The 24,971-nt window shown below is 40.0% G+C and overlaps 2 pseudogenes; one reads left to right on the top strand and one right to left on the bottom strand.

The window, feature by feature from the left end:
- The first annotated feature begins 10 nt into the window (after positions 1-10).
- Positions 11-918, top strand: LOC129560457 (olfactory receptor 4P4-like; annotated as a pseudogene).
- A 6,880-nt stretch (positions 919-7,798) lies between these two features.
- Positions 7,799-24,889, bottom strand: LOC129560077 (olfactory receptor 4S2-like; annotated as a pseudogene).
- Positions 24,890-24,971: the final 82 nt, after the last annotated feature.

Genomic DNA, 24,971 nt, shown 5'->3' on the forward strand with positions numbered 1-24,971 from the left:
CACAGAAGCAATGGGACATGAAAATGTCACAGAATTTACCCTCCTGGGGCTTTTTACTGATGAGAATGCAAAGGTTGCCTGCTTTGTTCTGTTTTTACTTTGCTATATTGCAATTGTCTCAGGGAATCTGCTCATTCTTCTCACCATCAGGGGCAGCTGCCTCAGTGAACAGCCCATGTACTTTCTCCTTCACTGTTTTTCCTTGATGGATGTCTGCTTCACCTCCACGGTGGCACCCAAATTGATCACTGACTTGCTGGCCCAGCAGAAGACTATCTCCTACAACAGCTTCATGGCCCAGATGTTTTCTGCCCACTTCTTTGGAGCCGCTGAGATCTTCATCTTGGTGGCCATGACCTATGACCACTATGCCGCCATCTGTAGACCTCTTCACTACATGGTCATCATGAACAGAGAGGTGTGCTATGTCCTTGTAATGGCTTCTGCTATGGGAGCCTTTAGCCATTCAATCATGCAAGTATTAATTATTATTGGACTTCCTTTCTGTGGTCCCAATCAAATAGACCACTGTTTCTGTGATGTATTCCCTTTGTTGAAGCTGGCCTGCACAGACACTTGACTGTGTATGATTGCAATCATTACCACAATAGGGGTGTTGTACGTTTTAACCTTTGTTGCCTTGGTGATTTCTTACATCATCATCCTGTCCTCCCTGAGGACTTGCTCATCCGAGGGCCATCGCAAAGCCCTCTCCACCTGTGGTTCACTCATCACTGTGGTCTTCATGTTCTTCTTGCCCCTCACCTTCACCTATGTCCCCACGGCTGATTCTGTTGGGAACGACAAGGTCTTTGCCCTGTTTTACGCTATGCTTGCCCCCATGTTCAACCGTCTCATCTACACCCTGAGAAACACAGACATGAAGAATGCCATGAGGAAAGTGTGGGGCTGAGATAAACTCTCTGCAGGAAAATGAAGCCTCTGGCTGCCTTGCCCTTTGCCGGATCTAGTTTTATCCACACAATAGTTAATGTTGACACATATAACAGATACAGAAGAATCGTATGCTATCATTCAAAGCTGCAACCCTGAAGACTGAAGCCCCCCTCGGCCACTCTCCCTCTGTCACTTGACTGAGACTGCCTACAAGGGGAGTGCATCAGATGCCCTTCGGATTCTTTCCAGCTCTGACATTCTGGAACATTCTGTCCTTTGTATTCCCTGACATGACGAGTGCATTTCAGCACTTTTTTCAGGGAAGGTTGTGAAGACTGCATGGTTGGCTTTTCTGGCCTCTTTTAGGAAACAGATAATCTTGAGTGAGACATCTCTCACAGAGCTTTCTTAAAACACTTCTTTTTTTTTTTTTTTTTTTGAGGTTTCCACTGCAGTAATTTCAAAAAAGCAATGCCAAAAGTTTTACAAGTGTTGTATACTTTATTTCTTTTTACATTAACAAATCCTGCATCTAAAACAATGTATTGGATATAATTATTCTACTTACATGACACTTACAGAAATTGTAATTAAAACTTAGTACCTTATTGTAGGTAATTAAAAGTCTTGACAAATGAGCAATTCTTTTCATTTTTATAAATGCAACTCTATGACCAAAGTTGTCACTTTATTTAAACAACCTTCATGAGTATATAAAACTGATGTTCTTTGTAAATGTGCAACATGGAATAGCTCCCATTCTGTGAAATGTCATGAGCTTAAGAAGGCATATAGCTGAAGAAGTGTATGCTCCTGGGATGCATTTTGTTAATCCTCACTCTCACCATGCTAATAATGTATTCTGACGGTGTCTTCCATCAGTCAAACTAGGTAAATCTGTCTCATTTTCCCTCAGACAGGCTTTCATTCTATGGAGAAATAAAGGTTATTAGACTAAGAAACAGGTATAGCCAGCTGACAACTGGGTGTAAACTAAAATATTTTCTGGCACATTCAGATGTTTCCTTAATTTATACAAGATTCTTCCATCTTCATGAATTTTGAAGAGAATTGTGAGGTCAGGATTCTGATCTCAGACATCTCTTAGGTGTCTAGGGTCATCTAAGACTTGGAGGGTGTGTTCACCAAGTTCTCAACTATGATAGACACAGACTTCTTATATTCTGGTGCCCCATCTTTTTCACCACTGACCTCACTAAGAAATTGTATTGTGTACTCATGGGGTTGCGGAGAGTCAGACACGACTGAGCGACTGAACTGAACTGAACTGAACTCTTAAAGAATTATTGCCCCTTGTTCAACAGGAATCTGTACTGCATATACATATGCAGAAATTAGGAATATGTTGAAGATTTCACCAACTGTGTTTCTCTTCAAAGAAGTCCCTGATATGTGTTCTGCTTGAAAATTTAGGAATCTTAGAACATAAGGGGAGGCAGACAAATAATGGAGTATCTAGAAAAGGAGAGAAAAGACAGTAGTAAAGCAAGTCAGCGTTTCTTTTTGATGTAGGTCTGGTGGTGACTACTTTCTGGTGTATTATCTGATTCAGGAGGGTAAAGGAGAACAGAAATGTCTATAGTTGCATGGGCAGCTAATTCAAGAGTTTATTTTTCATAAGCTTGCCATTGATGCTTAGTTAGTCCACTTTCTTATTGTGACAAATTCACTATTGATTTTTCTTTTCCCCAGAAGACAACAAATCTTCAAGAATCTGTTTGAATATGGCTTGGATTTACCTGTTGTTAACTCTCTTCTGCAATTTATCAACAAAGGAGGGGTGAAAATGAATCCAACCAAGTGTGATTATCACTATATCCTTCTCTTCCCACATATTATTCATGGAAAATAGAGGGAGGGAGACTTGCTGCAGACTTAGGTATTTAGAATTTGTCCTGTGTTTATGTAACCAGTCTCTGCCCCATTATCTCTAGCTAGTCTTTTTTACTACTCCTTTCAACTAGCTAACTCTAAATATATCATTGCTTTTTTTTATTAATTCAGTAATATACCTCAGAACCCCTACTCCCAGTTTGATCACACTATTATTGGACAAATCAGATAAAAATGCCATTCCAAACTCGAGGATTATACAATAAGCATTAAGAATCCTTGCTCATGTGTCTTTGGGTCAGCTGGGGTTCAGTTGATCTCAGTTAAGCTTGACCAGACTTCATTCCAAACCTGAGGGTAGGTTCACATATACCTTATGTTGTTTTATTTTTTTCTCATGAAGAAAATAGAAGTTCTATCTTAATCCTCTGAGACTGAATTTTACGTTCTATACGTGTGATATCTGAGTGTAGCACTGACTGTTATGAAAGTACAGTAATGCATATCACTCTCTATACTGTGGTGCACTTACTTTGTGGATATATATATATATATATATACACACTAAACTTGTATAAAAAGGAATACTTGTAAGATTTTAATTAAGTTATGACATTGCATTGTACTTCAAAACACAAAACAAGCCAGGTTACCATGTAAGAAGTGGACACATCAGAACACTGTCAAAATGAGGCACTTCAATGGGCAGTCACCCTGAGATCCTCTTATTGAGATTGACTCTGACAAACCTCTGTGAAGTTTGTAAAATCAGTGGTGGAAATCTGAACACCCTTTCACATGGCTCTCGGCAAGGTAGCTGTGAGCAGGGGGATGATGAGTGAACTTAATTCCCTGCCCAAGATTTGAACCTGGGGAGCCTGGCTGGGGTGGCTCAGATGGTAAAGAATCTGCTTGCAATGAAGGGTACTGGTGTTTGATCCCTGGGCTGGGAAGATCCCCTGGAGAAGGGCATGGTGACCCACTACAGCATTCTTGTCTGCAGAATTCCATGGACAGAGGAGCCAAGTGGGCTACAGTCCATGGGGTTGCCAAGAGTTGGACACGACTAAGTGACTGAAACACACACACCCACACAGCCTGAATGGAAACCAGGAATCTTAGGCACCAAACCAGCTAGGGCTAGAGGCTAGAAGTCGTTTATGCCTGTATCTTTGTCCCAAGTGAAAAATTCTTTTGTCACGGAGGCAGAAACTGTAAATGAAGATAAGAAGTTCATTATTAGAGATGTTGCACAGCAAGGAGTGGGAGAGTACATAGAGAAACTGCTTGTTAAGACAGAAGCAAGGCCGAGACACACACTCGGAGCGGCGTCCCTCCGAGTGAGGGGGAGCGCAACAAGGAGGTGGTTAAGTCATTTATATAGGTCAGTTTTTTCAGGATTTATTAGCCAATTATCTGGTTTATTTTTCCACACTTGACCTACCCCAGGGTACTCCCCTAGAATGAGCAAGCACCCCTCCTCCAAGAAGGATCTCGGAGTGAAGGCTTCTGGGAAGAGTAAGACTCATTCAGTTCAGTTCAGTTCAGTCGCTCAGTCATGTCCGACTCTCCGCGACTCCATGAATCACAGCACGCCAGGCCTCCCTGTCCATCACCAACTCCCAGAGTTCACTCAAACTCATATCCACAGAGTCGGTGATGCCATTCAGCCATCTCATTCTCGGTCGTCCCCTTCTCCTCCCGCCCCCAACCCTTCCCAGCATCAGAGTCTTTTCCAGTGAGTCAACTCGCCTCATGAGGTGGCCAAAGTATTGCAGTTTCAGCTTTAGCATCAGTCCTTCCAATGAACACCTAGGATCGATCTCCCTTAGAATGGACTGGTTGGGTCTCCTTGCAGTACAAGGGACTCCCAAGAGTCTTCTCCAACACCACAGTTCAAAAGCATCAATTCTTCGGCGATCAGCTTTCTTCACAGTCCAACTCTCACATTCATACATGACCACGGGAAAAACCACAGCCTTGACTAGACAGACCTTTGTTGGCAAAGTAATGTCTCTGCTTTTTAATATGTTATCTAGGTTGGTCATAACTTTCCTTCTAAGGAGTAAGCGTCTTTTAATTTCATGGCTGCAATCAGCATCCGCAGTGATTTTGGAGCCCAAAAAAATAAAGTCTGACACTGTTTCCACTGTTTTTCCATCTATTTACCAAGAAGTGATGGGACCAGATGCCATGATCTTTGTTTTCTGAATGTTGAGCTTCAAGCCACCCTTTTCACTCTCCTCTTTCACTTTCATCAAGAGGCTTTTGAGTTCCTCTTCATTTTCTGCCATAAGGGTAGTGTCATCTGCATATCTGAGATTATTGATATTTCTCCTGGCAATCTTGATTGAAGCTTTTGCTTCTTCCAGCCCAGCGTTCCTCATGATGTACTCTGCATATAAGTTAAATAAGCAAGGTGACAATATGCAGCCTTGACGCACTCCCTTTCCTATTTGGAACCAGTCTGTTGTTCCATGTTAAGTTCTGACTATTGCTTCCTGACCTGCATACAGGTTTCTCAAGAGGCAGGTAAGACTCATTACATCCTGCCATTACCACTTGACTTTTGACCCAGATGAAGCCTTCCTGCACATGTGTACTGTCTCCATTGTCTCAAAAAGAGGAGGAGGGAGGTCCCTTAATCCTTTACTCAAACAGGGTTTTGCCCCTCTTTGTCCTTGACTTGACTATTTCTTTGACTATTGCCATTACTATTATCTTAAGATGCTTACAAGAGATAAACACTGGCTATTTACCCTGTTTATATTGTTAATTTCATTTTCCAGAGCAAACAGGAAGCTGTAAATGCTTTAACTGGAGCCCACCTATCCACTGTCTCAGAAAATGCCGACAGTTTTAAGTTTTCAGCCTGAAGCCCATTTTGCGCTCATGAAATGTAAACAGGAGACCAGCTGTAAGCATCTAAGTTGGAGCCCATCTGTCTCCTACATCAATATGATTTGTTTCTAGTCTTTGAGAGTATTGAATCTGTCAGCTTGTACCTTCTTCAGGACTTCAGATCATCAATATAAATATCTCTCAGTAGTCAAGTCTTTGATGCAGAAACATAAGGGAAAGAGTATTGTGGAAATATTTATACATTAACTACATTAATTTATTCCACAATTTTCTAAATTCAGTTCAAGTTTAGCTTCCTTTTAAATAGTAGAACAGATGGGAATATTTATCAAATGTAGGACCCTTTGGAATTGATTGATTCAAAGACCCTTTTGTGCTCTAAGATCAAGTATCATCTAGTCCCAGTGTTTCCAAATTTTTGAAGTGCCACTGTACTACCTGTATAAAAATTACCAGAGGAACTTGTTGAAAATACAGATTTTTTTTTATACCCTCTAAAAAGGTGGTGGAGATGGTTGACTGGCATCACTAGCTTGATGGACATGAGTTTGAGCAAGTTCTGGGAGTTGCTGGCTTTAGCAAGTTCAGGGAAGCCTGGCTTGTGGCAGCCTTTGGGGTCACAAAGAGACTGAGTGACTGAACTGAACTGAACGTTGGTCTACTGAATCACAAATTCTTAGAATAGATACTGTCATCTTTCCAAAAACACCAAGAGGATTAAAATGATTAGACAAGTTTGGAGAGCACCGACCTAGTTACCATCTTAAAATTTAGCAAACCCTCAGGTTCATAGAGTTCCAGTGAGTCTATGTACAAACTGGGGCCATAAATATGGATTCATGTAGTCAGAGGCAAGGGGTCTTATAACTTTTAATAACTTTTAACAATCATAACTTTGAATGTCTTGTTGCCTTTGGCTATTTAGTATTTTTAATTCTATGAGTGCTCCAATAGCTGAGATCATTGTGTAAGGCACTGACAGTGTACAGTGCTTAATGTATCAATAATGTGTGCACACCACACACACACACACACACACTCCAAAATCACAATCACATGCCCACATATTGACAGTAATTCAAATAATCAGACTTGTGAAAAAAAAATGAAAATAAATGGCAGAGAGATAATCAGTGATGGGTTTATTGCTGTGGAAAAATAAAGCTTAGGTAGGGCAAAGAGAAGAGAAATGCATTACTAGGGCAAGTATAAGTTTACCTAAGAAAGTTGCATTTATTAGTCCAGAATGACTCTCTCTAGAATCCACAGCTAGAAATCAGATTGTGCCAGTCAACGAAGCAGTGATAAATGACTCACTGTTTTCAGTAAATCTATTTGGTTCAAACATTGGAGGAAATATGGCTTCCCAACAATGTATTTCAGTAAATTACATTTACCCTCTTGATAACACACAATCTTGTATTCATCACAGATGTCTTTGGTATTGTTCAGTTTCTTTGTTTCCGGTTAATTACTTTACATTAATAGTAATGGCTGACTACAGACTGCAAGAGTCAGTTATCAGAAGCATATAAATGGATGCTATAGTTAAAGTGGGGATATTAGGGGTAATTTTTTTTTTCCAATAGGCTTATTGTTTGAGTAAGGAAAATGAGTCCTAGAGAAAGAAAGCTTTTTCCTCAAACCAGAGGATAACAGGTCTTTTATTTTCTAAGCCTCTGTTTTATCGCTTTGACATTCTGCCCACAACCCCTCCCTCCCATCCAAACCTTACAAGGTTTAGTTTTGATGTTTTTGAGGACTTGCTCAGATTTTGGTCATTTTTCCTGAATCCTTTCATTCAAACAACATACACATATCAAATGTTCATGATGTAAGAACCGTAAATCTAAACACTAGAAAATAGCCTTAAGTATTAATACAATCACAGTGAACTCTCATTCTTTAAAGAAAATTGAAAAAAGGAAAAAAAATGAAGAGGGGAAAGTCTGACCATGATGAATTTCTGAGTTTGATAAGATTTCTTTGTTCTAGATATTTCAGAAAATTATGATTATGAAATATTAGAACAGATATAATCATAATGATAAATAATAACTTGCTTCTGTAGAATGTGTTATTCTCTTATTTGTTCCCCTCAAGACACCCTGTGAGATCGGTATTATTGTCTTCACTGTGTAGATGAGAAACTTTGAGATCATACATCTTGGATTGTTACTTTTTACTATTTATCATTAGCCTCCCAGAAAACCCTCCTGCCCCACAGTTTCTTCATTGCATTTTTTGCTTCTGTATTTTTTACATTTTACTTCTCAGTGTATAAATCTGGGGGATTATCATGGAGGTGATGATGGTATAAAACACAGCCACCATCTTATCCTCTGAAAAGGTAGTGTCAGGACACATATACATGAAAATACAGGGACCAAAAAAGATGATGACCACGGAGATGTGGGAGTCACAGGTGAAGAGAGCTTTGTGCCTGCCTTCTGCTGACTGTTTTCTCAGGGAAACCAGGATGATGGTATAGGAGATTAGCAAAATGACAAAGCTCCCCAGAGCGATGGTACCACTGTTAGCTGTCACAACAACACCAACAACATATGTGTCTGTGCAGGCGAGTTTTAGCACAGGGTGAACATCGCAAAAGTGGTGATCAATCTCATTGGGTCCACAAAAGGGTAGTTGGACTACTAGAGCCACTTGGATTACAGAGTGTAAGAACTCACCTATCCAAGTCCCCAGAAGCATTTTATTGCATCTGCCTCGATCCATGATGGTCATATGGTTTAAGGGTTTACAAATAGCCACATAACGATCATAGGCCATTACAGTAAGGATGAAGATCTCAGTACAACCAAAGAAATGTACCCCAAAGAGTTGCAACATGCACCCCACGTAGGAGATAATTTTTCTCTTGGCTAGTCCACAAACATCTTAGGAGCTGTGACAGAAGAGTAACAAATATCCACAAAAGACAAGTAGTTAAGAAAAAAATACATAAGAGACTTGAAAAAGTTGCCCACACAAACCATCAGTATGATGAGGAGGTTTCCCAGAAGACTGACTGTGTAGAAGAAAGAAAACACCACAAAACACACTTCTTCAACCTCTATGTTTTGAGAAAGACACCAGAAAACAAATTCAGTTACATTGCTTATTTTTTTCCATGGAATTAGCTTAGCAGGCCAAGTTCCCAAGAAACAATTACATTACCTGAAAGGGAAAAAAAAATGTAACAAAGACCAGCAATATTTATTTTTGACTCAACACAAATGAATAGACAGAATCGATAAAAATGGAAAAATGATTACTTACCACTGCTAAGCATGTATACCTAAAGAAATGGAAGTGCACATATTCTACATATTTTGATCATCTTATGTCAAGATGATAGAACTTTCATTAATTCAGATTTAGACACAAAGTCCAAAGAGATAAAGTAAATCCTCTAAGTCACACATCTAACCAACCCTCTCACTTCCCTCGTGTTTCATAAAGGTTCTTTCATCTGTTTCTAACAATTTTCTTCTTTCTAATCTGTCTAAGACACTCCACTGAAATTTGAAACAACTTTTGAGTTTGGGAATATAACAACATCTATATCTTGAAAATGTCCATCTTACTTCTGACACACACACACACACACTCACACAAACACACATATTTTCCTGTCTGAATACTGCTATGAGTGTTCTAATAGTTGAGACTGGATGACGTTGCAGGGTCTTCTTCTTAAGAAACTGTGATATTTGTATACATGAGATTTTGTTCCCATATTTGATATCAAACTCTCACAATAAAGAGTGATGTGATATAGTAGAAAGGAAAGCAAAATTCTGCAACTCTGATTCTGAGATATCGGAGCTGTACCTCTAATACCTAAGAAAAATTGTTAAGCTTTATGGGGCTTCTGTTATCCCACTTGCAAAATGAGAAAGTTTTAATTTCACTATTATCTATAACATAAAGAGGTATTTCTACTATGAAATTAAAAAAAAAAAATCCAATTCTTTCAGCTTGGAATAGCCATAAAAACCTGAAAAGGAGGCAGAAACTAAAGAAAACAATGAAATAAACTGATGGAGTAGAGTTGTTTTACAGCGTTGTGTTCATTTCTGCTGTACAGCAAAGTGAATCAGACACACATATACACATATCCCCTCTTCTGTGGTTTCCCTTCCCATTTAGGCCACCACAGAGCACTGACTAGAGATCCTCGTGCTATACACGAGGATTATCATTCATTATCAATTTTATTCGTAGCAATACACATATGCCAAGTCCAATCTCCCAATTCAACCCACTCTACATTCCCCGTTGGTATTCATACTTTGTTCTCTACATCTGTTACTGTAATTCTTCTTTTCAAATAAGTTAATTTAAACCATTAAAAGAGTAGGATGGGTAGATACACTGTGATAAAGTCACACAATGGAATAATATTTTCCAGTCATAATGAGTGAACTAGAGCTCACAGATTTTCACAAAAACATATTGTAGAGTAAAAGAAACCACCTACATAACGTGTTGCTCTCTATGACTCTGTTATATAAAACTTAAAAGGAATCAAATTTAAAAGAAACTGTTGGAGGCACATCAAGATGTGTTTGATTTAAATGGAGTGGAGGGAAATCTTACCTTCAAACTCAGTGTTTGAGGATTCCCCAGGAATTGCATTGCTTTGGTATTTTATATATTTATCTGTTAACATCAATAAATAAATAGATATGACTCATTCCTTAATCACACTAGTCCTTCATATTTACTTATAATGGATGACTCTCCAGTGGTGTAATGTCAGACACTCTACTGAGGTCACTGCAGCATATGTACAAATAAGGGGCATGGGGAATACCTTTGATTAAAGCCTCTCTCAAGCTGTTCTTCAAGCCAAGCTACAGATGTATTGATAAATGACTTCTTTAGTTCTGGTTTAGGATAGGACTACACAGTGTCTTAGGTAATCATAAGGAATTTTATTGAACTGAGGACACATCTCCCAAAGATCTGTTAATTCCAACTGAACTCTGTGCTCTAAGGTATGTTTTGTAGCAATGTTGTTCCAGATCTGTATATTATACTTAATGGCATGTCATTCCAGGTGTGTCTTCTCTTTTACAGTAGAAATAATGATAAAAACTGTAATAGATACAATGACAACTCAATTCAGACCCGGACACATCCCTTAAAACTTTCTCATTTTGCAGGAAGGAAAGCAGAAGCCCCATGAAGCTTAGCAATTTATCTAGAGGTACAGCAATCCCAAAGAAAGGCAATACCAAATAATGCTCAAACTACTGCACAATTGCATTCATCTCACATGCTTGAAAAGTCATGCTCAAAATTCTCCAAGCACAGGCTTCAGCAATACGTGAACTGTGAACTTCCAGATGTTTTTAATTTTCTGAATGTTGAGCTTTAAGCCAATTTTTTCACTCTTCTCTTTCACTTTCATCAAGAGGCTTTTTAGTTCCTCTTCACTTTCTGCCATAAGGGTGGTGTCATCTGCATATCTGAGGTTATTTATATTTCTCCCGGCAATCTTGATTCCAGCTTGTGCTTCTTCCATCCCAGCATTCCTCATGATGTACTCTGCATATAAGTTATATAAGCAGGGTGACAATATACAGCCTTGACGTACTCCTTTTACCATTTGGAACCAGTTTGTTGTTCCATGTTCAGGTCTAACTGTTGCTTCCTGAGCTGCATACAGGTTTCTCAAGAGGCAGCCCAGGTGGTCTGGTTTTCTATTTCTTTCAGAATTTTCCAGTTTATTGTGATCCACACAGTCAAAGGCATTGGCTTGTCCTTCAGTTTAAGAGACCTCAAATCAAAGCAGTTTTTTACAACTGTTTCTTGGTTATCACCTAAAGGAAACTAGTCATTTAAAATCAAGCCTGGGATTGTGTCTCCATTGTCCATCCTGTAAGGCCGAGGAGGAAAGCTTCTTTCTCCAAGAATCAAGATCCACCTCAAAGAATTTCTTCCTCCACATTCTGAACATTTCAAACATACTAACACTTCATTTTCTTTTGAAAGTCAAACATTTTCCTACTCATATGTCATTAGTATCCATCTCATAGTCTGGATTGCATGCCCTTCATCATTTTATCGTCATCTTAAAAATTTTATTCTCCCCCTATTTCTAAGAACATTGTCTTGTATTATATTACAAGTATTCAAAATATAGAAATTTGACAAAATTATCTCTTTTTCAGAAACCTTCAGTGTTAGTTTTAGAATTGAAAAATCTCACCAGTATTGTTCAGAGCTTAGATTTTGCTTTGTTTTTCTATCACTCCTGAGATAATTTGGATGCAACTATTCAAAACAAAGTTAATAGTGATGCCTTAAGGATTGTTTTGTGAATAATTGGATTCATAGAATCCCTGAGTCCAGAAACTCAAAAATTTGTAGAATTTTGTTGTTCCTGGTCTGTCTCTCACCAACTGAAGTCTGCCACTTTGCAGTACTGTTGGCAACAAATGCTGTTTCTCTATTTCTTATATGATCATTTTAAATAGAATGATACAAAATATTAATGACCCTGGGGAAAACCTTTCTCCCAAAGTACCGTCTATTATCAGAACCACTTCAGAGAACAGTGAGCTTTAATTTCCAGATCTTTTCAGTTTGCTTAAAAAAAAAAAAGATAGAAATGTTAAAAAACTTTTAACTTATTAGAGTTAAAAACCAACACATTGTAAAGGAACTATACTCCAATAAAAAATAATTAAAAAATTAATTTGTGCATTTAGAACAATAACACTATTCCAAAGCATTTCAGTAAACATAGATATAAGATTATTTTATGGAGGTTTATCTTGTTCAGTGGTATAATGTGTATGTATGGCCACCTCATGTGACGAGTTGACTCACTGGAAAAGACTCTGATGCTGGGAAAGGTTGGGGGCAGGAGGAGAAGGGGATGACGGAGAATGAGATGGCTGGATGGCATCACCGACTCTGTGGACGTGAGTTTGAGTGTACTCCGGGAGTTGGTGATGGACAGGGAGGCCTGGCGTGCTGTGATTCATGGGGTCGCGGAGAGTCGGACACGACTGAGCGACTGAACTGAACTGAACTGATGCATATATTCCCAGTACTCTTGCCTGGAAAATCCCATGGACGGAGGAGCCTGGTAGGCTGAAGTCCATGGGGTCTCTAAGAGTCGGACACGACTGAGCGACTTCACTTTCACTTTTCACTTGCGTGCATTGGAGACGGAAATGGCAGTCCATTCCAGTTTTCTTGCCTGGAGAATCCCAGGGACGGGGGAGCCTGGTGGGCTGCCATCTATGGGGTCGCACAGAGTCGGACACGACTGAAGCTACTTAACAGCAGCAGCATGCATATATACATATATGTAATATGATTTACTTGATATTTAATATAAATATATTTATTAAAATGATATCTTTTTGGAGGTATTTCTCTGTTGAATTTTAATTGTCCTGCTTTTAAAAGTTCCATTTGATTGGAAAATAGTATATTCAATAGTATTAGCACCACTTTTTCTTTTTTAATATAGCTTCTGGTGATTTCTGGAGAAACTGGTGGGAACGAATTCACTTCCAACCTATACTTGGAATAATCATAGTGCAGGCTTTCATTCTTTTACCTTTTGATTGCAAACTGTTATGGTTGACTCTTGACCACTGATATTCTTTCTTATTCCTCTTGTACTTCTACTCCATTCTTTCTTTACCTTCTTTCTTCTTCCTACTTTCATCTCACCTCCTTCTTCACTTATAATAAAATGTCAAAAAGCAATTAGTTCATACTTTTAGGGAGAACTTATGAGCTGCCCATTGCAGCTGATTTCTTTATCTCACTGAAGCTTTTAATAGATACTGTGGATTCATTTTCCAACCAATTTGTAAACAGGACAGGGAAAGATATACATATTCATCAAGTTTTCTTTCCTATGAGCCAAAGTCCAGCACACAGTGGGCCATTTTCTCTGCAATTTCTGGTCATGTACTCTTCCTGTACTTGTAGGAGAAAACAGTCCTGAGAGCACCAGGGGTATTCATAGTAGCAGGAGGGAGTTTGATGGGAAACTTCTGAGCGTATTTAAGATCCACTCATGTCACCCAGTATATCCCCCTTCATCAGCAACAAGGACTCTCTGGGGAAGAATTCCAGGAAATTTTCAGTGTTTTTTTTTCATTTTCTGCCTTGTGTGTGTAAGCTATCTATTGCTATATGTTGGCAAACAGAGCTAAGTCAAAAATCAGTGGCTTGCCACCCCAAAATTTAATCCCCAAATTAGTAGTTTAAAAATCATAACACCACAACATAAAGGCTTAAAATAAAAACACTTTATTTGGTTATAATTCTGAAGTTTTCCTTGGATTCACTTGGGTGGTTCTTCAACTGATGCTTCCTAGCAGCACTCTGATAGCCTGATGCACCAAGATGGCCTCCTTCATATGCCTTTCAGTCAGCTTAGGTGCCTCAGCTCTCTCTCATTCTCCAGTAACATCTGCAGGGCTCTCTCACACCATGGCTGTTTCAGGGCAATAGTTGTTTCACAAAAGCTAGATCTTCCAGGTCTCTCAATCTAAGCTTCAGGAATCATACAATATCACTTTTTCCACATTCTGCTCATGTATTGAAAAATTTACATGTAATACTGTTACTGAGGGATTCCCAGGTGGCTCAGTAGTAAAAGAATTCATCTGCCAATGCTGGAGACAGAGATGTAGGTCTGATCCTGGGTCTGGAAGATCCTCTGGAGGAGGAAATAGCAACCCACTCCAGTGTTCTTGCCTGTTAAATCCCATGGACAGAGGAGCCTGGTGGGCTAGTCTAGGAGTCACAAAAAGTTGGAATTACTAAGCTTGCATACATTTTACTGACCCTTTGAGTCAGACTCCAACAGGGGTCTCCCTGTCCTTGTTGTTCAAGCCAATAGAATGAGAGGTGCTCAGTTCAGAAATGAAGAAAGGGAAACTGTGTTCTTTGAGCAAAGAGTGAGAGGAATAAGCTGGCTCCAGAGCATTGGTCCCCAGCCTCTTGGATCTAATGCCTAATGATCTGAGATGGAGTTGATGTGATAATAATAGAAATAATGTGCAAATAAGTGCAGTGTGCTTGAATTATTTAGAAACCATCCCCTAGTCCCCAATCCCATTGTTTACGGAAAAACTGTCTTCCATGAAGGTGATCCTGATGTCAAAAATTTTGGGAACCACTGCTAGAGCACAGTATCTCCCTGACAGACAGGCTGTGGGCAGGGCTGCTGAGGCTGCCAATATGGAGGAGGCAGAGTTCTCACGGGAACATCCAGATGTGTTGTTCCACTTGCAGTCAACTGGCTGCCACCATCTTGAATCTCTGAGTTGTGCTTGGTCCTTCTGCCTACATCCTTGAGCAGAGACGGCACAGCCCTTCAGCAGAGGAACTCTGGTCTGTAGCACCAGCAGAAGGCTTCTGCACGTGGCAGCCTGTGAGCAAGTGAAACCAGATGAAACAGAAAGGAAAAGAGAAAGGTTAGGTGTTTGTTTTTTTTTAAACCCTGCTTCTAATGTTATTGTCAAGGACTTCCTAATGGGTTTTGCTGGTGAAAAATCCTTCCTCTCTCCTGGTTTCTTACTCTCGAGGGATGCGAAGGGGTGATGGTCTGTCTCTGTAATTGTTTCTTGCTGATTTCAGGCATCACCATAGCCCTGTCCAAAGGAGCACACTTTCCCCTCAGCCGCCATTATGTACATTTGGTTGTTACCAAGCTTCAGTCCTAAACGTTCATCTTCATGAGATGAACCCCAGTTTTCTAAACTTTTGGAAGAAAAGGACACTGAACACTTTCAGAAACATGAAAGAGTAAAAGTGGGCAAATATGCCCTGATGTCCAGCTTCACTGGCCGGGTCTGAATGTCTCTGGTCAGGCTTTGGTTGTTTTTTGGAAGAGAAACTTCAGGTCAAAGAGGTTCACAGGGGTAGTCAAGGAGGCCATTGTCATAGGTCGTTTCTCTGGAGGTTGAGGCTTGGGATCCCCCTTCACTTGAACCCCATGAAGTGATCACAGCAACTTCAGCATGGAATGTATGGTTAGGATCACCAAATGGGGTTGTTCTACCTTGGAGTGAACTGGTCTTGCAGGTTGCTGATTTTCCTGATTTTTAGATGCCCCCAGGCTTCTGGCCAGAAGAGATAGTGGTCCAGGTCAGGGCAGCACCTAGTTAACACATTTTGTGAGAGCTTTCACACATTCTCCTACCTGGAGGACACACTTGAACTGTTCCACTTCAAGGTATTTAGGGTGTCCATTCATTCAGCCTAGAGGAATGTGTTTACAATATAAAAGTTCAAATTCATTGAAAACCAGATTAACTTGCTTCTGACTGCCCTTCTTTGCATGTGCTTAGCCCCAGTTCAGTTCAGTTCAGTTCAGTCGCTCAGTCGTGTCCGATTCATGGGGTCACAAAGAGTTGGACACGACTGAGCGACTGAACTGAAATGAACTGAACTGGGGCTAAGCACATGCAAAGAAGGGCAGTCAGAAGCAAATTAATCTGGTTTTCAACCTTTCTTTTTTGTTTTAGATTTATTGAGGTATAGGTAATTTACAATGTTGGGTTAATTTCTGCTCTATAGCAGAGTGATTCAGTTGTACATATATTTTCAGTTGTACATATATTTTCACTCATATATATATGAGTGTAGGATGGCACGCATATATATAATTTATGAGTGTAGGATGGCATGCATAAACCAGTTTGTTGTGTTTATAGAGACCCCATGGACTGTAGCCCTCCAGGCTCCTCTGTCCATTGGATTTACCAGGCAAGAGTACTGAAGTGGGTTGCCGTTTCCTTCTCTAGGGGTACTCCCAGACCCAGAGATTGAACTTGTGTTGCCTGCATTGTTGGCAGATTCTTTACTACTGAGCCACCAGGGAAACCCATCTATATACCAAGAATATGAATAAATATTTAAGACATTCCCTGTCCCCCAGGCTCTAAAATTCTTTTAAGGGTATCAACTAGACTAGATCATGCCTTTGGTCTCAATACAATCATGCTCCAGGTGCCCTATTTCTGTGGGTAGCAGGGCGGCAAGATTTAGCTTGTGACAATTTTTTTGTGTGTGACTTTCCCCCCAGCCCCTGGTTGCCACTAGGATATCTGAAAGGGTAGCCTGAATGTGAGTCAGCATTCTAGGGGATATGGCCCTCCTGTTCCCTTAAAATTGACTAAAGCCTGAAACTGATGTGGAGCCCATAGAGTGATTGGTTAATCAAGTGTTAAGTTTTCAACCTCCCCTAGCAGAGTTGTGGGAGCAGCTACTCTTAAGCAAGGAGGCCACCCCACTAAGGGACCCTATGCACCATAACCTGCCAGGCTCCTCTTTCCATGGGGTTCTCCAGGCAAGAGTACTGGAGTGGGTTGCCATGCCCTCCTCCAGGGGATCTTCCTGAACCAGGGGTTGAATACATATCTCTTACATCCCCTACATTGGCAGGTGGGTTCTTCACTACTAGCACCACCTGGGAAACCTGATTATCTATATTTTTGACTCTGACAGGTCTTAGCTTCAGCAAATGGCATCTAGTCCCCTGACCAGGGGTCAGACCCACACCTCCTTCATTGAGAGTGTGAAGTATTAGTCACTGGACTAGAGAAAGCCTTGCTGGGCCCATCATTTTTCATCTATTTGAACCTCAGCTTTTGAGGGTAGTGGCCAGGACCTGCCATTTCTGACCCTTCGAGAACATTCTCTCTCCTAGTATCCCTCTTGTTGGCATGGTGCACTGGGTGTCCTGGTTTGCTCTCCCTCAGAAGAAGCAGGGGTCAGGTACCTTTACCAGAGCTGAGAATCTGTGGGCATTAGTGTAGATTCCTGTGCTGACCAGTTGACACTAGAGGGCAACAGTCAGTGGGCAGACTTGAGTGTGGGCCTTTTTCTTTCTGTGACATTTCTTCCTCTATATATTGGTTATTAAACACCAGGTAGTCACTGCGTTCCTTTCCAATGTCTCAGATTTAGTGGCAGTATAAAGTCAGATGCCTTCCCTGTGGTGCACTAGGAATGCTGAAGGATTTTCTATTGGCTCCTGATTTTCTTCATCTTATTCCAAATGACAGCTTTATTTCCTGCTGCCTGCATTCCCTTTAAGATCATACTTTTATAATGGGTCAACCTCCTCTCCATTGTCTCGGTAGTCCCAGTTGGGTTTGTCATCTGGACTACTTGATTCCAAGGTCTGAAAATAGTGTGACTTTCATTCTGTTCTCTTCACCTGCTTCTTCTTGGACTCAAAACAAGCCAACAGCAGCAAGAACAAAAACACCTTTTGTTCCCCCTTTAGGAAAATATTAAGAAAGCTCTGGATGTCAGTCCAGGTGGGGTCATGGGTCTGAAAGACTCACTTAATCAGATTCTCATCTCACACGCTAGCAAAACATTGCTCAAAATTCTCCAAGTGAGGCTTCAACAGTACATGAACCAAGAACTTCCAGATGTTCAAGATGGATTTAGAAAAGGCAGAGGAACCAGAGATCAAATTGACAACATCTGTTGGATCATCGAGAAAGCAAGAGGGTTCCAGAAAAACATCTACTTCTGCTTTGTTGACTAAGCCAAAGCCTTTTATTGTGTAGATCACAACAAACTGGAAAATTCTTAAAAGAGATAGGGATACCAGGCCACCTGACCTGCCTCTTGAGAAATCTGTATGCAGGTCAAGAAGCAATAGTTAGAAATGGACATGGAACAATGGACTGGTTCCAAATTGGGAAAGGCAAACATCAAGCCTGTATATTGTTAGCCTGTTTACTTAACTTATGAGAGTTCATAATATGAAATGCCGGTTGGATGAGCAAAAGCTGGAATCAAGATTGCAGGGAGAAATAGCAATAACCTCAGATATGCAGATGACAGTACCCTTATGTCAGAAAGCAAAGAGGAACTAAAGAACCTCTTGATGAAGGTAAAAGAGGAGAGTGAAAAAACTGGCTTAAAACTCAACATTCAATAAACAAAGATCATGATATCCAGTTATATCTCTTCACAACAAATAGATGGGGAAACAATGGGAACAGTGAGAGACTATTTTCTTGGGCTCCAAAATCACTGCAGATGGTGATTGCAGCCATGAAATCAAAAGGTGCTTGCTTCCTGGAAGAAAAGTTATGACCAACCTAGACAGTATATTAAAGTCAGAGACATTACCTTGCCACAAAGTTCTGTCTAGTCAAAGCTATGGTTTTTCCAGTAGTCATTTACAGATGTGAGAATTGGACTACAAAGAAAACTGAACACCTAAGAATTGATGATTTTCAACTGTAGTGTTGGAGAAGACTTTTGAGATTCCTTGGGCTGCAAGGAGATCAGACCAGTCAGTCCTACAGAAAATCAGTCCTGAATATTCATTGGAAGGACTTATGATGAAACTGAAGCTCTAATACTTTGGCCACCTGATGCAAAGAACTGACTCTTTGGAAGAGACCCTGATGTTGGGAAAGACTGAAGTCAGGTGGAGAAGGGGGTGGCAGAGGATGAGATGGTTGGATGACATTATTGACTCTAGGGACATGAGTTTGAGCGAGCTCCAGGAGTTGGTGATGAACAGGGAAGCCTAGAGTGCTGCAGTCCATGGGGCTGCAAAGAATCAGATATGATGAAGTGACTGAACGGAACTGAGGGGTCAACTTTCCCCATCTCCCAACTAGTATAGGTCCAAGCTCTATTGCATGGGAAGATGAAGGTGAAATGCTTTTAAATGCTGCAGTTTACTTTTAATGTAATGGTTAAAATTTTTGAATTTTACTTGATCTTATTGCAGTTTACTTTTTCTTTGTTCCCTTTATAAATTTCTTGCCTGTATTCTTTTCAGTTTAGTAGGCGTTTTAGTCTACCATTAAATTCTATCTTCTCTATTTACATATTTTCAACTGATTTTATTTTTTTAGAGTAGCTTTAGGTTTGTAGCAGAATTGAGTTTAAGATACAGAGATTGTCCATGTACCTCCCTGCGCCACTCCTGCATTGCCTGCTCCATTGTTTTTAATATTTATTTTTATGTATTTATTTATTCAGCTGCATTGGGTCTTACCTGAGGCATGTGGGATCTTTAGCTGTGGTATGAAAATTCTTTGTTTAGTTGCAGAATGTGTAATCCAATTCCCTGACTATGGATTGAACCCAGGGCCCATGCATTGGGAATGTTGAGACTTAACCACTGAACCATAAGAGAAGTCCTCCCCTCCACATTTTTAACCTCCCATAAAAGTGATGTATTTGTTCAATTGATGAACTTAAGTTGACACATCATTATCACCCAAAGTCTAGAGTTTACATTAGACTTCACTCTTGGTGATGTACATCATATGGGTTGACAAATGTACAATGATATGTATCTATCTTTATAGTACCACCTAGATGGTTTCACTGTTCTAAATGTCCTCTGCGTTCCACCTATTGATCTCTCCCAACACTTGAATCCTTGGAAACTACTGAACATTTTACTGACTCCAGAGGTATTTTTTCTGCTTGTTTGTTTTTTTCCCAGAATGTTTTAAAATGGGCATTTTACAGTACATAACCTTTTAACATCGCTTTCTTTTACTTAAAAATATGCATGTAAGATTTCTTCTTGTTATTTTATGCCTTGGCAGCTTATTTCTTTTTAGGGCTGAATAATATTCATTTGTCTGGATATACCAGATTAACGTTTACTAAGCATGGCCCAGCCAGTCAGGACAAGATCGTTTCCCCCTCAGTCAGTCTCTCCCACCAGGAAGGTTCCCTAAGCCTCTTATTATTCTCCATCAGAGGGCAGATAGACTTAAAACCACAACAACAGAAAACTAATCAATCTAATCATATGGACCACAGCCTTGTCTAACTCAATGAAATTATGAGCCATGCCATGTAGGGCCACCCAAGATGGATGGGTCTTGGTGGAGAGTTCAGAAAAAATGTAGTCCACTAGAGAAGGGAATGGCAAACCACTTCAGTATTCTTGCCTTGAGAACCCCATGAACAGTATGAAAAGGCAAAATGATAGGACGCTGAAAGATGAACTCCCTAGGTCAGTAGGTGCACAACATGTTACTGGAGATCAATGGAGAAATAAATCCAGAAAGAATGAAGAGTGGAGCCAAAGCAAAAACAACACCCACTTGTGGATGTGACTGCTGATGGAAGCAAGGTCTGATGCTGTAAAAAGCAATATTGCATAGGAACCTGGAATGTTAGGTCCATGAATCAAGAGAAATTGGAAGTGATCAAACAGGAGATGGCAAGAGTGAACACTCGCATTTTAGAAATCAGTGAACTAAATTGGACTGGAATGGGTGAATTTAATTCAGATGACCATTATGTCTACTACTGTGGGCAAGAACTCCTTAGAAGAAATGGAGTAGAAATCTTAGTCAACAAAAGAGTCCAGAATACAGTAATTAGATGCAATCTCAAAAATGACAGAATGATCTCTGTTCCTTTCCAAGACAAACCATTCAATAACATGGTAATCCAAGCCTATTCCCCAATCAGTAACACTGAAGAAGCTGAAGCTGAACAGTTCTATGAAGACCTACAAGAACTTCTAGAACTAACATCCAAAAAAAGATGTCCTCTTCATTATAGGGGACTGGAATGCAAAAGTAGGAAGTCAAGAAATATCTGGAGTAACAGGCAAATTTGGCCTTGGAGTACAGATTGAAGCAGGACAAAGGCTAATAGTGTTTTGCCAACAGAATGCACTGGTCATAGCAAACACCCTCTTTCAACAACACAAGATAAGACTCTACACATGGAAATTATCAGATGGCCAACACCGAAATCAGATTGATTATATTCTTTGCAGTGAAAGATGGAGAAGCTCTATACAATCAGAAAAAAAAAAAAAAAAGACCAGGAGCTGAATGTGGCTCAGACCATGAACTCCTTATTGCCAAATTCAGACTTGAAGAAAATAGAGAAAGCCACTAGACCATTCAGGTATGACTTAAATCAAATCCCTAACAATTATACAGTAGAAGTGAGAAGTAGATTTAAGAACTAGATCTGATAGACAGAGTGTCTGATCAACTATGGACAGAGGTTCGTGACACTGAATAGGAGAAAAAGAGCAAGACCATCCCCAAGAAAAAAGAAATGCAAAAAAGTAAAATGGCTGTCTGAGGAAGCCTTACAAATAGCTGTAAGAAGAAGAGAAGTGAAAAGCAAAGCAAAGAAGGAAAGATATGCCCATATCAATGCATAGTTCCAAAGAATAGCAAGGAGATATAAGAAAGCCTTCCTCAGTGATTAATGCAAAGAAATAGAGGAAAACAACAGAATGGAAAAGACAAGAGATCTCTTGAAGAAAATTAGAGATACCAAGGGAACATTTCATGCAAAGATGGGCTCAAAGGACAGAAATGGTATGGACCTAACAGAAGCAGAATATATTAAGAAGAGGTGGCAAGAATACATAGAAGAACTGTACAAAAAAGATCTTCACGACCCAGATAATCATAATGGTGTGATCACTCACACTCACCTAGAGCCAGACATCATGGAATATGATGTCAAGTGGGCCTAAGGAAGTATCACTACGAACAAAGCTAGTGGAGGTGATGGGATACAGTTGAGCTATTTCAAATCCTGAAAGATGATGATGTTAAAGTACTGTACTCAATATGCCAGCAAATTTGGAAAACTGAGCAGTGGCCACAGGACTGGAAAAGGTCCGTTTTCATTCCAATCCAAAGAAAGGCGGTGCCAAAGAATGCTCAAACTACCACACAATTGCACTCATCTCACACGCTAGTAAAGTAATGCTCAAAATTCTCCAAGTCAGGCTTCAGCAATACAGGAACCAGGAACTTCTAGATGTTCAAGCTTGTTTTAGAATAGGCAGAGGAACCAGAAATCAAATTCCCAACATCTTCTGGATCATCAAAAAAGCAAGAGAGTTACAGAGAAACATCTATTTCTGCTTTATTGACAATGCAAAAACCTTAGACTGTGGATAACATTAAACAGTGGAAAATTCTTCAAGAGATGGGAATACCAGACCACCTGACCAGATTTCTTGGGAAATTTGTATGAAGGTCAGGAAGCAACAGTTAGAACTTGACATGGAATAACAGACTGATTATATTGTCATCTCGCTTATTGAACATATATGCAGAGTACATCATTAGAAATGCTGGGCTGGATGAAGCACAAGCTGAAATCAAGATTACTCGGAGAAATATCACTAATCTCAGATATGCAGATGACACCACCCTTATGGCAGAAAGTGAAGAAGAACTAGAGCCTCTTGATGAAAGTAAAAGAGGAGAGTGAAAAAGTTGGCTTAAAGCTCAACATTCAGAAAACAAAGATCATGGAATCTGGTCCCATTACTTCATGGTGAATAGACGGAGATACAGTGGAAATAGTGACAGACTTTATTTTGAGGGGGGGCTCCAAAGTCACTGCGGATGGTGCCTGCAGCAATGAAATTAAAAGACGCTTACTCCTTGGGAGAAAATCTATGACCATCCTAGACAGCATATAAAAAAACAGAGGCATTACTTTACCAACAAAGGTCCATCTAATCAAGGCTATGGTTTTCCCAATAGTCATGTATGCATGTGAGAGTTGGACTATAAAGAAAGCTGAATGCTGAAGAATTGATGCTTTTGAACTGTGGCATTGGAGAAGACTCTTGAGAGTCCTTTGGACTGCAAGGAGATCCAACCAGTCCATCTTAAAGGAGATCAGCCCTGAATATTCATTGGACGGACTGATGTTCATGCTGAAACTTCAATACTTTGGCCACAATGTGAAGAACTGACTCTTTTGAAAAGACCCTGATGTTGCAAAAGACTGAAGGTGGGAGGAGAAGGGGACGACAGAGGATGAGATGGTTGGATGGCATCACTGACTCAATGGACATGAATTTGAGTAAGCTCTGGGAATTAGTACTCAACAGGGAGGCCTGGCATGCTGCAGTCCTTGGGATCACAGAGTCAGACAGGACTTAGCAACTGAACTGAACTGAACTGACCAGTTTATCTATTCATCCACTGCTGGACATCTTGATTGCTTCTAAGCTTTAACAATCAAGACTAAAAGTGCTATAAATACCAGGGAATATTTTTATGTGGATGTAAGCTTTCAAGTCCTTTGGGTAAATGTTAAGTGGTGCGATTTGCTGAACTGGAATTCATAATTCGTGTCCATAATGCACATTCTCCTATTTTAAAGCATAAAATCCTCCCAATTATTTCATTATTTGTTTAATCTACTGATGTGTTAATATTCACTTACATCAGATGCTTATCTCTCTCCTTCTAGAATATGTAAATATATCACCCCTAATTTGGTTCATCAATTTTACAGTTACAAGATGTCAACACACAACAAAATATTAAAACGTATATAATTCATGGGAAAAATTACACTACTCCCAAATTCAGAAGGAAATGAATTAGGAACATATATTTTCTGAAAAGAATATCATTATAAGTATAAATCCAATAGCCAAGGCCTTCCTATGTTCTAATAAATACTTCAGAAGTGGAATTTTTTCTCCATATTTTGTCATTGTTATTTAAGATCAATATAAACACATGGTATGAATTCAAAGTATAACACCAATAAATTGAAGATAGATTGTCTAGATTATACACTGTCTATTACAATATTATGATTCTATATTATTTGAATGTTACTTTCTGCTGAGTCAGGAAGAACAACCCAGTAGAAGGTCTATAATAAGAAAGATGTGACCAAAATGTCCAGTAAACAGAAAAATTTGAAAGAGGGAAAAACTGCCAAACTGAGAATATAAGTATTTAAGTGCAACTGTACACAGAAAAGACCATAAATCAAAAGGTAAAAGGGCATGGAAAACATTAGATTAAAACCACTGTGATATAAGTCAGTCAAGTGAGACAGAGACACAGTAGTGCAAAACACCTAAGGCAATGAAACTTACATTCCGGTATATGGGTGCTGTGCCATCCTCTACATAAAAGTGACTGAACACTAATCACTGCTTGTATTTACAGTGCTTATTTTTCTGAAGGAAATAAATATTACTTCTCTATGATAAGATTATATCAACACTAGAGGAGTAACAGACGACCTGACCTGCCTCTTGAGAAACCTGTATGCATATCACAAAGCAACAGTTAGAACTGGACATGGGGCTTCCTCCTCAGCCGCTTCCTCAGTTACCGCCTCCATCTTGCTCCGGCTGAATCCCGGCCGCGGCCACGGAAAGGGTAGAGCCCCTCGTCTGCCCCACCAGCGCCTGGCCCCCCTCCGCTCCCCCTCGGCGCGTCTCCTCATGAATGCACCCGGCCCCTCTGCCGCCGGCCATCTCCCCAGTGTCCGGTCCTAACGCGGAAGCGCGGGTCGCGGGCCGCGGAGGGAAGAAGAGGGAGACCTGGAAGGTCCTGCTT

This window comes from Moschus berezovskii, chromosome 16 (assembly GCF_049115385.1).
Source record: "Moschus berezovskii isolate FMDL1 chromosome 16, NW_MosBer_1.0, whole genome shotgun sequence".
Taxonomy (NCBI): domain Eukaryota; kingdom Metazoa; phylum Chordata; class Mammalia; order Artiodactyla; family Moschidae; genus Moschus; species Moschus berezovskii.